Source organism: Salvelinus fontinalis, unplaced genomic scaffold (assembly GCF_029448725.1).
Source record: "Salvelinus fontinalis isolate EN_2023a unplaced genomic scaffold, ASM2944872v1 scaffold_0071, whole genome shotgun sequence".
Classification (NCBI taxonomy): domain Eukaryota; kingdom Metazoa; phylum Chordata; class Actinopteri; order Salmoniformes; family Salmonidae; genus Salvelinus; species Salvelinus fontinalis.
This window is the reverse complement of record NW_026600280.1, coordinates 301,177-318,446: the sequence shown is the minus strand read 5'-3', so window position 1 is coordinate 318,446 and position 17,270 is coordinate 301,177. Positions and strand designations below refer to the sequence as shown.

At 45.6% G+C, this 17,270-nt stretch overlaps 1 protein-coding gene across 2 annotated transcripts in view; it reads right to left on the bottom strand.

The window, feature by feature from the left end:
* The window catches only part of LOC129842851 (zinc finger protein 664-like), a 295,528-nt gene that overhangs the window by 81,792 nt on the left and 196,466 nt on the right, over positions 1-17,270 (bottom strand). Inside the window, exons 1-2 of one of the 2 annotated variants that reach the window (XR_008757695.1) lie at positions 12,633-12,736; positions 4,805-5,056 (exon numbers count right to left, since the gene is read on the bottom strand). The gene's annotated coding sequence lies outside the window, so the exon portion shown is untranslated. Of the gene's footprint in view, positions 1-3,191; positions 5,057-12,632; positions 12,737-17,270 lie in introns of those variants that run through there. The other variant, XR_008757696.1, reaches the window with a different exon arrangement.

Genomic DNA, 17,270 nt, shown 5'->3' with positions numbered 1-17,270 from the left:
CTCTGCCTCCTTTCCACTCCTCTCCTCTTTTGACCTCACCCTCTAACCTTCCCCCCCTACTCACAAGGCAGGCAATACGCTTGACCTCATCTTTACTAGATGCTGTTCTTCCACTAACCTCATTGCAACTCCCCTCCAAGTCTCCGACCACTACCTTGTATCCTTTTCCCTCTCGCTCTCATCCAACACTTCCCACACTGCCCCTACTCGGATGGTATCGCGCCGTCCCAACCTTCGCTCTCTCTCCCCCGCTACTCTCTCCTCTTCCATCCTATCATCTCTCCCCTCTGCTCAAACCTTCTCCAACCTATCTCCTGATTCTGCCTCCTCAACCCTCCTCTCCTCCCTTTCTGCATCCTTTGACTCTCTATGTCCCCTATCCTCCAGGCCGGCTCAGTCCTCCCCTCCCGCTCCGTGGCTCGACGACTCATTGCGAGCTCACAGAACAGGGCTCCGGGCAGCCGAGCGGAAATGGAGGAAAACTCGCCTCCCTGCGGACCTGGCATCCTTTCACTCCCTCCTCTCTACATTTTCCTCTTCTGTCTCTGCTGCTAAAGCCACTTTCTACCACTCTAAATTCCAAGCATCTGCCTCTAACCCTAGGAAGCTCTTTGCCACCTTCTCCTCCCTCCTGAATCCTCCTCCCCCTCCCCCTCCCCCCCCCTCTCTGCAGATGACTTCGTCAACCATTTTGAAAAGAAGGTCGACGACATCCGATCCTCGTTTGCTAAGTCAAACGACACCGCTGGTTCTGCTCACACTGCCCTACCCTGTGCTCTGACCTCTTTCTCCCCTCTCTCTCCAGATGAAATCTCGCGTCTTGTGACGGCCGGCCGCCCAACAACCTGCCCGCTTGACCCTATCCCCTCCTCTCTTCTCCAGACCATTTCCGGAGACCTTCTCCCTTACCTCACCTCGCTCATCAACTCATCCCTGACCGCTGGCTACGTCCCTTCCGTCTTCAAGAGAGCGAGAGTTGCACCCCTTCTGAAAAAACCTACACTCGATCCCTCCGATGTCAACAACTACAGACCAGTATCCCTTCTTTCTTTTCTCTCCAAAACTCTTGAACGTGCCGTCCTTGGCCAGCTCTCCTGCTATCTCTCTCAGAATGACCTTCTTGATCCAAATCAGTCAGGTTTCAAGACTAGTAATTCAACTGAGACTGCTCTTCTCTGTATCACGGAGGCGCTCCGCACTGCTAAAGCTAACTCTCTCTCCTCTGCTCTAATCCTTCTAGACCTATCGGCTGCCTTCGACACTGTGAACCATCAGATCCTCCTCTCCACCCTCTCCAGGTGGAGAGGAGGTCGCTCCTACCAGGTGGCGTGGCGAGAATCTGTCTCCTCACCACGTGCTCTCACCACGGGTGTCCCCCAGGGCTCTGTTCTAGGCCCTCTCCTATTCTCGCTATACACCAAGTCACTTGGCTCTGTCATAACCTCACATGGTCTCTCCTATCACTGCTATGCAGACGACACACAATTAATCTTCTCCTTTCCCCCTTCTGATGACCAGGTGGCGAATCGCATCTCTGCATGTCTGGCAGACATATCAGTGTGGATGACGGATCACCACCTCAAGCTGAACCTCGGCAAGACGGAGCTGCTCTTCCTCCCGGGGAAGGACTGCCCGTTCCATGATCTCGCCATCACGGTTGACAACTCCATTGTGACCTCCTCCCAGAGCGCTAAGAACCTTGGCGTGATCCTGGACAACACCCTGTCGTTCTCAACTAACATCAAGGCGGTGGCCCGTTCCTGTAGGTTCATGCTCTACAACATCCGCAGAGTACGACCCTGCCTCACACAGGAAGCGGCGCAGGTCCTAATCCAGGTACTTGTCATCTCCCGTCTGGATTACTGCAACTCGCTGTTGGCTGGGCTCCCTGCCTGTGCCATTAAACCCCTACAACTCATCCAGAACGCCGCAGCCCGTCTGGTGTTCAACCTTCCCAAGTTCTCTCACGTCACCCCGCTCCTCCGCTCTCTCCACTGGCTTCCAGTTGAAGCTCGCATCCGCTACAAGACCATGGTGCTTGCCTACGGAGCTGTGAGGGGAACGGCACCTCAGTACCTCCAGGCTCTGATCAGGCCCTACACCCAAAAAAGGGCACTGCGTTCATCCACCTCTGGCCTGCTCGCCTCCCTACCACTGAGGAAGTACAGTTCCCGCTCAGCCCAGTCAAAACTGTTCGCTGCTCTGGCCCCCCAATGGTGGAACAAACTCCCTCACGACGCCAGGACAGCGGAGTCAATCACCACCTTCCGGAGACACCTGAAACCCCACCTCTAAGGAATACCTAGGATAGGATAAAGTAATCCTTCTGACCCCCCCCCCCTTAAAAGATTTAGATGCACTGTTGTAAAGTGGCTGTTCCACTGGATGTCATAAGGTGAATGCACCAATTTGTAAGTCGCTCTGGATAAGAGCGTCTGCTAAATGACTTAAATGTAATGTAATGATTTGGGGAGTTTCTCCCATTCTTCTCTGCAGATCCTCTCAAACTCTGCCAGATTGGATGGGGAGCGTCTCTGCAAAGCTATTTCCAGGTCTCTCCAGAGATGTTTGATCGGGTTCAAGTCCGGGCTCTGGCTGCGCCACTCAATGACATTCAGAGACTTGTACCGAAGCCACTCCTACGTTGTATTGGCTGTGTGCTTAGGGTCATTGTCCTGTTGGAAGGTGAACCTTAAGTAGGTTTTCATCAAGGATCTCTCTATACTTTGCTACGCTCATCTGTCCCTTGATCCTGACTAGTCACCCAGTCCCTGCCGCTGAAAAACATCCCCACAGCAAGCTGCTGCCACCACCATCCTTCACCGTAGGGATGGTGCCAGGTTTGCTCCAGACATGACGCTTAGCATTCAGGCCAAAGAGTTCAATCTTGGTTTCATCAGACCAGAGAATCTTGTTTCTCATGGTCAGAGTCATTTAGGTGCCTTTTGACGAACTCCAAGTGGACTGTCATGTGCCTTATACTGAGCAGTGGCTTCCGTCTGGGCACTCTACATAGAGGAAGAGTTCCATAGAGGAACTCTGGAGCTCTGTCAGAGTGACCATCGGGTTCTTGGCCACCTCCCTGACCAAGGCCCTTCTCCCCCGATTGCTCAGTTTGGCCGGGTGGCCAGCTCTAGGAAGAGGCTTGGTGGTTCCAAACTTCTTCCATTGAAGGATGATGGAGGCCTCTGTGTTCTTGGGGACCTTTAATGCTGCAGAAATGTTTTGGTACCGGTCCCCAGATCTGTGCCGATACAATCCTGTCACGGAGCTCTACGGACAAATCCTTCGACCTCATGACTTGGTTTTTTACTCTGACATGCACTGTCAACTGTGGGACCTTACATAGACAGGTGTGTGCCTGTCCAAATCATGTCCAATCAATTGAATTTATCACAGGTGGACTCCATGTTGTAGAAACATCTCAAGGATCATCTCATAGCAAAAGGTCTGGGAAAACTTACTTAAATAAGCAATCCTTATCATTATTATTTTTTTTTTACATTTGCAAGAATTTCTAAAAACCTGTTTTGGCTTTGTCATTATGGGGTATTGTGTGTAGATTGACGAGGAAAAACATGTAATCAATTTTAGAATAAGGCTGTAACGTATCAAAACGGGAAAAATGGGAAGGGGTCTGACAGTGCCCTCGGAAAGTATTCAGACCCCTTGACTTTTTCCACATTTTGTTATGTTACAGCCTTATTCTAAAATTAGATACAAAAATATCATCAGCAATCTACAAACAATACCCCATAATGACAAAGCTAAAACAAGTTTAGAAAATTTTGCAAATTAATTATTTTTTTAAAACAAGAGACTCAAAATTGAGTTCAGATGCATCCTGTTTCCATTGATCATCCTTGAGATGTTTCTACAACTTGATATATAAAATATTAAATATCCACTACTGTTCAAATGTTTGGGGTCACTTAGAAATGTCCTTGTTTTGAAAGAAAAGCACATTGTTTGTCCATTAAAATAACATCAAATTGATTAGAAATACAGTCAAGACATTGTTATTGTTGTAAATGACTATTGTAGCTGGAAACGGCAGATATTTTATGGAATATCTACATAGGCGTACAGAGGCCCATTATCAGCAACCATCACTCCTGTGATCCAATGGCATGTTGTGTTAGCTAATCCAAGTTTATAATTTTAAAAGGCTAATTGATCATTAGAAAACCCTTTTGAATTCATGTTAGTACAGCTGAAAACTGTGGTGCTCATTAAAGAAGCAATAAAACTGGCCTTTGCAACTCTGCCAAGAAGGCCAGCATCCCGGAGTCGCCTCTTCACTGTTGACGATGAGACTGGTGTTAAGTGACCCCAAACTTTTGAATTGAGCTCAGGTGCATCCTGTTTCCATTGATCATCCTTGAGATGTTTCTACAACTTGATATAGAAAATATTAAATATATATGTATGAGATATAAATCATCAGGATGTGGTAGTCTACTGGTTATGTTCATCACTTCTCCAATCGTTGTTGAGATCTGATATTCTGTGCAGCAAACAAATTATAATTCAATATTGACAGTAATGATGCCATGGCCTATTTTGAAATGTGATATGCCTAACAAGGTGATTGAGGGCATTAAACATTTTCAACGTTCTTAAAACAATGTGTGGGAAAAGGCAGGCGTTACAAGTTTTAAAATGTTTTGCTTTGCTGTGAAGTCTTGAGGTGTTCAGGGATGTGTAATGTCAGAATTACAGAATTCAACCTAGCAATAGACTGGGTCATAACTTATGGAGGTCTAATATATGAAGATAACTTATGGATAGAACCAGCTTTTACAATGACTAACAGTTGTCCTAATCTTCTCCTCCTCTTCTTCTTCATCTTTAATGTTGACATTCCGCTCCAGTGTTTGACTGCAGTCCTCCAGCTTCACTGATGCCATCTCTGGATCCTGCGGTGCAAACTGGGCTCCACTGTCACAATCAGGACCCAGTGACTGTAGGTTTCTACTCAGTGTGGAAGGAGAGTGGCAGGCTGGGTTTGTCCTCACTGTTGATGTTACCGGCCTCAGACTTAATCTGAGTCGGCCTGTAGTAATAAAGACAAACGGACACAAAAGTTATTTTCTTGACAGTTCTGGCACTTTATTCTGTAAAAATATGTTCTCTTTTTTCTTGTTCAATTATCTCATTTCAGCAGATCAGGTAGCTAATCCTTGACAAAACATTCATTCACATTAGACACAAAGTACACATTTTAACCTCTACAGAGTACCTAACCCGGATCCGGGAGCACCCCCCACACCCCCCACACTGATTAGCATCGCTAGCATAGCGTCACAATTAAATAGTAGCATCTAAATATCATTAAATCACAAGTCCAAGACACCCAATGAAAGACACAGATCTTGTGAATAAAACCACCATTTCAGATTTTTTAAATGTTTTACAGGGAAGACACAATATGTAAATCTATTAGCTAAACACGTTAGCAAAATGACACCATTTTCTTACTCCAACAGTTTCTTACTCCATCAGGTGCTATCACCAATTCGGCTAAACTAAGATATTGATAGCCACTAACCAACAAAAAAATTCTTAAGATGACAGTCTGATAACATATTTATGGTATAGCATAGTTTTTTTTTTTTTAATGTGCATTTTTCAGGTATAAATCACAGTTCTACTGTAATAGCTGTCGCTTTCCTCATCCTCAGATGAGGTGAGGAGAGAAGGATCTTCTGACCAAAATGCGGAGTCAGGGAAATAAGCCATCTTTATTACAAATACGACGTTGACTAAACAAAACAAAACACTTTCAAAACTTACAAAATAACAAAACGTAACGAACGGAACCTGAACATAAACTTACATCGACAAACGTAAACTCACGAACAGGAACGTTACATTGAAACATACGAACAGCCAAACAGCTCCGAAAGTGAATAACATCGACAACACGAAAACATCACAGGAGACAATCACCCACAAACACACAGTGATAATGCCCTACCTAAATATGACTCTTGATTAGAGGAAAATGCAAACCACCTGCCTCTAATCAAGAGCCATACCAGGCAAACCGAAACCAACATAGAAACAGGTAACATAGACTGCCCACCCAAAACACATGCCCTGACCATAAACACATAAAAACTAACATAAATAGGTCAGGACTGTTACAGTACCCCCCCCCCCCAAGGTGCGAACGCCGGGCGCACCAGCACAAAGTCCAGGGGGGGGTCCGGGTGGGCAGTTGACCACGGTGGTGGTTCCGGTTCAGGACGCTGTCCCCGTACCACCATAGTCACTCCCCTCTTCTTTCTACCCCTTCCACTGACCACCCAAACATTACCTTCCCCTAAATAAACAGCTAGCACCGGAACAAGGGGCAGCACCGGGACAAGGGGTAGCACCGGGACAAGGGGCAGCACAACAACAAGGGGCAGCACCAGGATAAGGACCATCACCGGGATAAGGGGCAGCACCGGGACAAGGGGCAGCACCGGGACAAGAGGCAGCACCGGGACAAGGGGCAGCACCGGGACAAGGGGCAGCACCGGGACAAGGGGCAGCACCGGGACAAGGGGCAGCACCGGGACAAGGGGCAGCACCGGGACAAGGGGCAGCACCGGGACAAGGGGCAACACCGGGACAAGGGGCAACACCGGGACAAGGGGCAGATCCCTGCTGAAGGACTCTGGCAGGTCCATGCAGGCTGACGACTCTCGACGCTCATGGCAGACTGACGGCTCTCTACGCTCATGGCAGGCTGACGGCTCTCGACGCTCATGGCAGGCTGACGGCTCTCGACGCTCATGGCAGGCTGACGGCTCTCGACGCTCATGGCGCTCTGACGGCTCTGGCTGCTCATGGCTCTCTGACGGCTCTGGCTGCTCATGGCTCACTGACGGCTCTGGCTGCTCATGGCTCACTGACGGCTCTGGCTGCTCATGGCTCGCTGGCGGCTCTGGCAGATCCTGTCTGATTGGCGGCTCTGGCAGATCCTGTCTGGTTGGCGGCTCTGGCAGATCCTGTCTGGTTAGCGGCTCTGGCAGATCCTGTCTGGTTGGCGGCTCTGGCAGATCCTGTCTGGTTGGCGGCTCTGGCAGATCCTGTCTGGCGGGCGGCTCTAGCGGCTCCTGTCTGGCTGACGGCTCTAGCGGCTCCTGTCTGGCGGATGGCTCTGTAGGCTCATGGCAGACGGGCGGCTTTGCAGGCTCATGGCAGACGGGCGGCTTTGCAGGCTCCTGGCAGACGGATGACTCAGATGGCGCTGGGGAGACGGATGGCTCAGATGGCGCTGGGGAGACGGATGGCTCAGATGGCGCTGGGGAGACGGATGGCTCAGATGGCGCTGGGGAGACGGATGGCTCTGGCCGGATACGGCGCACTGTAGACCTGGTGCGTGGTGCCGGAACTGGAGGCACCGTGCTAATGATAAGCACCTTCCTACTAGTGCGTGGAGCAGAGACAGGGCACACTGAACTCTCAAAGCGTACTCTATACCTGGTGCGTGGTACCGGCACTGGTGGCACCTGGCTGAGGGCACGCACCTCAGGACTAGTACGGGGAGAAGTGACAGTGTGTACAGGACTTGGGAGACGCACAGGTGGCTTAGTGCGTGGGGCCGGAACTGGAGGCACCGAACTGGATACACGCACTATAGGGAGAGTGCGTGGAGGAGGAACAGGGCTCAGGATACGCACTGGTAGCCTAGTGCGTAGTGTAGACACTGTAGGTACTAGGCTGGGGCGGGGAGGTGGTGCCGGAAATACCGGACCGTGGAGGCGTACTGGCTCTCTTGAGCATTGAGCCTGCCCGACCTTACCTGGTTGAATGCTCCCGGTTGCCCGACCAGTGCGGGGAGGTGGAATAACCCGCACCGGGCTATGTAGGCGAACCGGGGAAACCATGCGTAAGGCAGGTGCCATGTATGCCGGCCCGAGGAGACGCACTGGAGACCAGACGCGTTGAGCCGGCCTCATGACACCTGGCTCAATACCCAATCTAGCCCTCCCAGTGCGGGGAGGTGGAATAACCCGCACCGGGCTATGCACTCGTACAGGAGACACCGTGCGCTCTACTGCGTAACACGGCGCCTGCCCGTACTCCCGCTCTCCACGGTAAGCCTGGGAAGTGGGTGCAGGTCTCCTACCTGCCCTTGGCCCACTACCCTTTAGCCCCCCCCCCCAAGAAATTTTTGGGAGTTACTCACGGGCTTTTTCGGCTTCCGTGCCAGACGCGTTCCCTCATAGCTCCGGTTCCTCTCTCCGGTAGCCTCCGCTCTCCTCAGTGCCTCCAGCTGTTCCCATGGGAGGCGATCTCTACCCGCTAGGATCTCCTCCCATGTGTAGACACCCTTTCCATCCAGAACATCGTCCCATGTCCATTGCTCCTTCTTCTGTCCCTTACTCCGTTTATTTTTCCCATACCGCTTGGTCACATTTTGTTGGTGGGTGATTCTGTAATAGCTGTCGCTTTCCTCATCCTCAGATGAGGTGAGGAGAGAAGGATCTTCTGACCAAAATGCGGAGTCAGGGAAATAAGCCATCTTTATTACAAATACGACGTTGACTAAACAAAACAAAACACTTTCAAAACTTACAAAATAACAAAACGTAACGAACGGAACCTGAACATAAACTTACATCGACAAACGTAAACTCACGAACAGGAACGTTACATTGAAACATACGAACAGCCAAACAGCTCCGAAAGTGAATAACATCGACAACACGAAAACATCACAGGAGACAATCACCCACAAACACACAGTGATAATGCCCTACCTAAATATGACTCTTGATTAGAGGAAAATGCAAACCACCTGCCTCTAATCAAGAGCCATACCAGGCAAACCGAAACCAACATAGAAACAGGTAACATAGACTGCCCACCCAAAACACATGCCCTGACCATAAACACATAAAAACTAACATAAATAGGTCAGGACTGTTACATCTACATTGCAGCTGCAATCTGATATAGTGCTGATGCAGCTAGAACAATTACAGAGACCAACGTTATATAACTAATTACTTGTCTTAAAACATTTCAGAAAAAATACACAGCGTACAGACATTGAAAGCCCAACATCTGGTGAATCCAAACAATATTTCAGATTTTTTAAATGTTTTATAGCGAAATTAGCATAACTAGCTAATTAGCATAACCAGGCCAGCCAAAACCAGCTGGACGCGCGCGACCAGTTCACATGCACGACAGATATATGAAATAACATCGTAAATTGGGTCTTACTATTGCTGGTCTTTCATCAGAATGTTGATCAAGGTGTCCTTAGTCCTGATGAGTCGTTCAATCCATTCACAATGGCAACTTCCCCTCTTCATTTAGCCTGGGTACTGGTCGACTGGCACGGTCCATGTCCAAAGTTAAAAAACTCAAAGAACGGAACACGGCAAAACTCCCGAAAAAATTCTAATAATCTGATTAAACTATATTGAAAAAACATACATTACGGTGATATGGTCACATGTATCAAACAAACTTCGACACGGAGATAGTTTTCATCCGTAACGTCAGCATAACAAAAGACAATGCCACCTCTGAAAACGCGCATCTCAGAAACCGGAAGTTGTCGGTCACGCTAAAGAAATAGATCTTATTTCACGTCAGTACAAGATAAACAAAAAATTTCTCCTCTGACGTCTTCCAGACACCCAGAGGAAGAAGAAGGAAGTGTCATTCGGGTCATAGGTCGCGTGACCATATATAGGCAGAGCTTTGAAGCGAGCATACACATCTTGCAATCTTTTTCTGGCTCAGGGAAAGTGCTGTGAAATGACCTGTGTTTGACTCAGAGACTCAATTGGAACGGTTTTAGAAACCATAGCTTGTTTTCTATCCAATGCTATATGGTTATATGCATATAGTAACAGCAATAATTGAATAAGAGGCAGTTTAGTCTGTAGAGGCAATTATGCTAATGCGAAACAGCACCCCCTGTATTCTCAAGAAGTTAAATTGCACAACATAAGAGCACTTAATCTATAGTAGATTTCCTAAATTCACATAAATGCATAAATGACTCAAAAACCATTTAGTACAAGGTTGCAGTATGTTTCAGGCAGCACCATGTACTATTTTCCTGAATAACCTTGTCTCTTACTACGGGACCAGCCATGGAAGCTCCATCAGTCTGACAGTAGGTCCTCTTACTACAGGACCAACAATGGAAGCTCCATCAGTCTGACAGTAGGTCCTCTTACTACAAGACCAACCATGGAAGCTCCATCAGTCTGACAGTAGGTCCTCTTACTACAAGACCAGCCATGGAAGCTCCATCAGTCTGACAGTAGGTCCTCATACTACGGGACCAGCCATGGAAGCTCCATCAGTCTGACAGTAGGTCCTCTTACTATGGGACCAACCATGGAAGCTCCATCAGTCTGACAGTAGGTCCTCTTACTGCACTGTAGTTCCACCAGTCTGTCTTACAGCCTCTGCATATGATACATCATGAAGGATTCTATATCTCTGAGCATCTCTCTGCACCTGGCATCCACCAAATGCTGCTCTCTGCGTCCTCCACACAATTGCAACACTTAACCGTCACATTGCTCCAACATTCACCGTAATCATGTTCCCCACCACACTTGGCACATCTTTTCACTCAACAGCTACATGTCCCATTCTTTGGCTTTTAAAAACACTGTGATGATTCACTGTTCCTGCTCCAGTTTCAACTGTTCTGTTATGGAACCCTGACCTGTTCACCGGACGTGCTACCTGTCCCAGACCTGCTGTTTTCAACTCTCTAGAGACAGCAGGAGCGGTAGAGATACTCTGAATGATCGGCTATGAAAAGCCAACTGACATTAACTCCTGAGGTGCTGACCTGTAGCACCCTTGACAACCACTGTGATTATTATTATTTGACACTGCTTGTTATCTATGAACATTTGAACATCTTGGCCATGTTCTGTTATAATATCCACCCAGCACAGCCAGAAGAGGACTGGCCACCCCTCATAGCCTGGTTCCTCTCAAGGTTTCTTCCTGGGTTCTGGCCTTTCTAGGGAGTTTTTCCAAGCCACTGTGCTTCTACACCTGCATTGCTTGCGGTTTGGGGTTTTAGGCTGGGTTTCTGTACAGCACTTTGTGACATCAGCTGATGTAAGAAGGGCTTTATAAATACATTTGATTGGTTGATTGATGAGGCTGGGTCAAATTCTCTGACATGGAAGCTAAGGAATCCTATTCTGTACTTTTCCAGACAAAACCTTCTCAAACCTCAACAGCACTGATAAGCTTTCACTTCTTTAACCCTCTTTCCTACTGATCAACCTTTAGGCTTCAACCACTCGGTCTCCTTCACATGTTCTTTAACAATATCATCCATGGACATAGATATTGGGACCTCAGATTACTCCCTTCAATTTAGCATAAGCTCCAGGGTCATGGCTTCTGAGCTTCGTCCCATTATGATTTTCCAATTGAATAATCTTCCCTGAACCTGACTAGCACAAGATATTAACAATCTACCATTTTAAATGTTTAATTTCATCTTTATTTAACCAGGTAGGCTAGTTCAGAACAAGTTATCATTTACACGGATGCAGCCCAATTTAACTTCATCTCTCTTTTTATGGCCTTGGTTAATCAAATAGGGTGTAAATGAGGCCCTGTGGTCACCTCAAACACCATCCCAACTTTCCACTGTGACACATTATTACTCTAGCTCCCTACCTTGGGCCTCTTTAGAGTTTCTATACTACATGCACCTCTGCTTCCAGTACCATTATCTCTGTTCTTCCTATGTCTTTCCACTACAGACCATTCACATACTAGACCCTCATCCTCCCGCTCCATATCATCACAACTGTCCCCCACATTGATCGCATTCCAGCACAGCTGTTGCTTCTCAAACTCTCTCCATTTCCATTGTTTCAGGGGTGTCAAACTCACTCCATTGATGACCGAGTCTCCGCGCGTTAAATTTTTTTCCTTTCAATTAAAACCTAGACCATCAGATGAGGGGAGTTCCTTACTAATTAGTGACATTAATTCATTAATCAAGTATAAGGGTGGAGCGAAAACCCGCAGACACTTGGTCCTCCATGGAATGAGTTTGATACGTGTTCCGATTCATCCGCATTAATCGACCCCATTCCATGCAGTTGGCCTCACTCTCCAAATGGTGAAGGATAACTTCAGTTCGCTTCCCTCTATTTTGACACTCCATCACACAGCCTCGTATCGCCATGTCACCACGAGCAAACTCCTAGAGAGACGACCGAAACCGTTGACGCCGCCATTTGACCTCCGAACTATCCTGACTATCCTAACTTACACTAACGAAACAGTGTATGTAAACTCGCGAGATCAGGATGGTTCGGACGAGGCTATTTACCAGCTCATAAACAACATGTTACACAAAACCAAGAACGTGTTAAAACGAACTCAAATAAGTGGAATCTTTATGAAATTACGTTGACGAAATTATGTACATACACTCAGGCGAACCCAAAGTCTACCTAAGTGACTTGTAAAATCGTTTTTAATCACGTTCTTCACTCACACTTGACCCCAAAATAACACACACAATTAAAACCTTTACCAAACGTGATAATACCTTGACGAATTTGTTACATATCATATATTCTTTTGACATTAGAAACTTTAAACGTGCTATTACATACCTACAATAATACAGTTGAAACGGACACAACCAATATCGACATAACAACACAGTTCTGTCGTTTGCCACCCGGAACTTCCTGTTCCCCTCTACGACAGTACAACAGCGTCATCTTCTTCTCTGGTATACTGACATTTACACAAATATAACGTGTCTGCCTCCACCTACTGTACGGTTAGTAAACTGTAGAAATAAATACATGTCCATTGCGGAAGCAACGACATCAAAACAAAATACAAAAATAAAAACATCCCACTCCTTCAGTCACAGTTCTCTTCAAATCACATCCCTACACAGTCTCATGGGCCTCGTAGGGAGGAACATCTTCAGTCAGTATTCCCTGCAATCAGTGGTGTAAAGTACTTAAGTACAAATATTTTAAGTACTACGTAAGTAGTTTTTGGGGGTATCTGTACTTAACTTTTGATAATTTTGACAACTTCTACTTTTACTCCACTACATTCCTAAAGAAAATAATGTACTTTCTACTCCATAAATTTTCCCTGACACCCAAAAGCACTCGTTAGATTTTGAATGATTAGCAGGACAGGAAAATTGTTCAATTCGCGCATCCCTACTGCAGCTGATCTGGCGGACTCACTAAACACAAATGCTTTCTTTGTAAATGATGGGTGTGATCTTAAATTCAATCTGGAGTGCCAGAGTGCGCTTGGGCGTTCGTAAATTCAGAGCGTTGTCAGATTGTCAGTTCGTATCGCTCTCGGAGCGTTCAGAGCCACACTGGACGCTCTAGCGGAGGAGTAGGGTTGATTCAAGCGTTCTGACCTCACAACGGCAGCCAAGCATCCAAGCTAACTGGTTAACATTGGCTAGCTTGCTAGCTATTTCCAATACAAATGAAAGAACACTGACCATTTTACTCGCCTTAGCAGAGCTGGTTAGGCTGTGTTCATGTTATACAGAGCATTGGTGACTTTAACTGAGCTACAGGCAACAATTTCATTACGCCTTTTTTTGCCAAAGTTTACTGACACCGGCCGTTTTCAAGGGGTGTTGAGCGTTCGTTTGTCATCAATTATTCTTCCCTCTGGCAGCCTCAGACCAGTGCTCTGAAATCGGAGTATATAGCAAGAGCGAATTTAGAAACGCACCCTGAGTGTTGGAGTGTGCCCCTTACATTTAAACTACAATAAAATCGTGCTGTCTGGTTTGCTTAATATAATGAATTTGAAATGATATGTACTTTTACTTTTGATACTTAAGTATATTTAAGCAATTACATTTACTTTTGATAATTATGTATATGTTTAACTAAATATTTTTTTACTTTTACTCAAGTAGTATTTTACTGGGTGGCTTTTACTTTTACCTTGATAGGAAAGGACTCAAGTACCTTTACTTTTACTCAAATAATACAATTGGGTATTTTTTCCACCACTGCCTGCAATGCTTCCAATGTTAATTCCTGAACTCCCAGAAACCTTTCAGCCGCACGTACAATTCACCTACAATCGGTATCCTTCAACCGGTAAACGACATTATGAATCTCAACAGGTTGCTGGCCATCCACTGCCATAGCTTCCTCAGCACCAATCGCTCTTTAAACTATTTCCCGGGCCTCCAAGTAGGAGAACTACTGTACAGTTTCTTGATGTGGATGTTCCCTGATATAAGAAAAATTGATAAATGCCATTGGTCAGATCCGGTGTTATGAAACTGATGGAGTTTATTTTGTATTGAAGTAGGCACATAGCATACATAACAGGTTAGGATAATTAAAGTGGCAGTTAGGTGAATTAGCTTGGCAGGTTAGGAGTCTGAGATTAAGGTTAGGAAAAGGGTTAGGCTTAGCTACAATGCTACATCTGTCAACAAGTGTTGTTCCAACGCAAACGAAACGGCCACGGACCAATGGGGAGCATCAATTGGTGTAAACTTGATATCATGAAACACCCGATATCAGAGAACGCCCCTAATTGCGGTCTGCAATTACACCCTTCTCGGATCAAGGGGCCAGGCTTCCAGTCTATAAGCATGCTTTCCACTGTGCTCAGAGGGCATTTTCCGTACTGCAGTTCAGCTGAAGCACGGCCCAATTCCCATTGATGGCCCCATAGCGAAGTCAATAAAATAAAAAAAAGACAATTTAGTTTTCAAGTTTGTTAATAAAACATCCTTTGAATTATTCAAGTAATTGCCTTAAAGTCTGATTTTTTCCCATCACTCACAGCCAAAGTTAACTATTTTAGATTCATGCTGTGAGGTGGGTGAGCTTATGCCACATGCAGATGCTGAAGGGAAAACACACCTCTTGATCTGCGTGTTTATAATGTAGGTTAAGGTGCAGCCTCGTCTCATAGACTAGACGTAACATAGTAAATATAAATCAGGGACTCTCAAAATAGTGTGATATGTAACCAGAAAAACTTACCTAAGACAGATGGTTACTTAAGAAATTGAATTTTATTAAGCATGGAGGTAGAAATGCAAATTAATTACTTAAAAAACATACAATGTGATTTTCTGGATTTTTGTTTTAGATTCCGTCTCTCACAGTTGAAGTGTACCTATGATAAAAATGACAGACCTCTACATGCTTTGTAAGTTGGTGTCACGTTCTTGACCTTATATCCCTTTTTTTGTATTTATTTAGTATGGTCAGGGCGTGAGTTGGGGTGGGTTGTCTATGTGTGTTTTTCTATGTTGGGGTTTTGTGTTCGGCCTGGTATGATTCTCAATCAGAGGCAGCTGTCAATCGTTGTCCCTGATTGAGAATCATACTTAGGCAGCCTGGGTTTCACGTTTGGTTTGTGGGTGTTTGTTTCCTGTGTCAGTGTTTGTGCCACACGGGACTGTTACGGTTAGTTCTTTAGTTATTTTGTATTGTATCTTGTTTTCGTGGATATTAAAATCATGGAAACTTACCACTCTGCATATTGGTCCTCCGATCCTTCTCGCCTCTCCTCGTCCGAAGAGGAGGAAGAGATAGACTGCCGTTACAGTAGGAAAACCTGCAAAATCGGCAATGTTACAAATATTTGTTCTCCCCACTGTAGGTGTTTTAATGTTGGTAATACTAATACAGAGATAACCATTGGACATGCATTTTCCATTATGTCATTGTGTTTACCACTTCAGAACCTTACATCTGTTTGAAGCATATACAGGGCATTATATAAGAGCCCTTGACTTTTTCCACATTTTGTTACGTTACAGCCTTATTCGAAAATTGATTAAATGCATTTTTTCCCTCGTCAATATAAACACAATAGCCCATAATGATAAACCGAAAACAGGTTTTTAGAAATTTTAGCACATTTATACCTTATTTGGTAAGTATTCAGACCCTTTGCTCTGAGACTCCAAATTGAGCTCAAGTGCATCCTGCTTCCATTGATCATCCTTGAGATGTTTCTACTTGACTGGAGTCCACATGTGGTAAATTCAAATGATTGGACATGTTTGGAAAAGGAACGCACCTGGCTATATAAGGTCCCACAGTTGACAGTGCATGTCAGAGCAAAATCCAAGCAATGAGGTCGAAGAAATTGTCCCTTGAGCTTCGAGACAGGTTTGTGGCGAGGCACAGATCTGGAGAAGGGTACCAAAACATTTCTCAAATCTCTGTTAGCTGGGCTCCCCGCTTGTGTCGTCAAACTCCTACCCCACGTTGGGCGCAAACCATTTAAGGGCTCCCGAGTGGCGCAGGGGTCTAAGGCACTGCATCTCAGTGCAAGAGGCATCACTACAGTCCCTGGTACGAATCCAGGCTAAATCACATCCGACCGTGATTGGGAGTGCCATAGGGAAGTGCACAATTGGCCCAGCATCGTCTGGGTTTGGCAGTCATTGTAAATAAGAATTGTTTTTTTAACTGACTTGCCTAATTAAATGATAAAATTAAAAAGTGGGATGCATGCCAGCAAAGCCACTACACAACACATTTCTAAACAATACATTAATTGCACTATACCGGTGAGAAAGTGTGCCCACAAACTGTTACATAAAGCTGACCGAAAAGCATAGTCCAAACAACTTACCACTGCTACACCTGGCTATCAGCGGAGCCTTGTCTGGCAACGAAACAGTTCATTCAGCCTTATTTACTGTCTTCTAAAAAAACATGGCTGACTTGATTAAACAAATGTGGTTTCTACTGACAATTGAGATGTACAAACTATGGCATAAGGGGACGACAAGCGGATAAGAGGCAAAACCTAATTTCGATTAAGACATTCATGAGCGAAATAGGACGGACGTAGTCAATATAACTATTTGCTCAGCACTTTTGAAATGCACAGCGACAAAATTCCGAACATGGGCCGTTCTTACAGTGTTCTCCCTGTACGCCAAGTCAGAACCGTAGGATAAATAAAAGGCATACACGCAGACAATGAAAATTCTTGCAATATTCAATGATTACATTTCTCAAAAACAGGTTATAGGCTACATGTGAACCACCAAGTCAGAACAGTAGGCAAAATTAAGAGGTGAAAATAGACCAAATTATTAGGGTGAGGCACATGGGCTACTAACATCTTACTACACAACATACACTTAGTATTACTTTCTTAGCTACAGTATACACATCTCCCTGGCATGTTACATCATTTATGCAGCAGCAGACAAGACATTTTTTGACTCACCTTGTTGTGTTGTGCTCACTTGAACAGGAAGG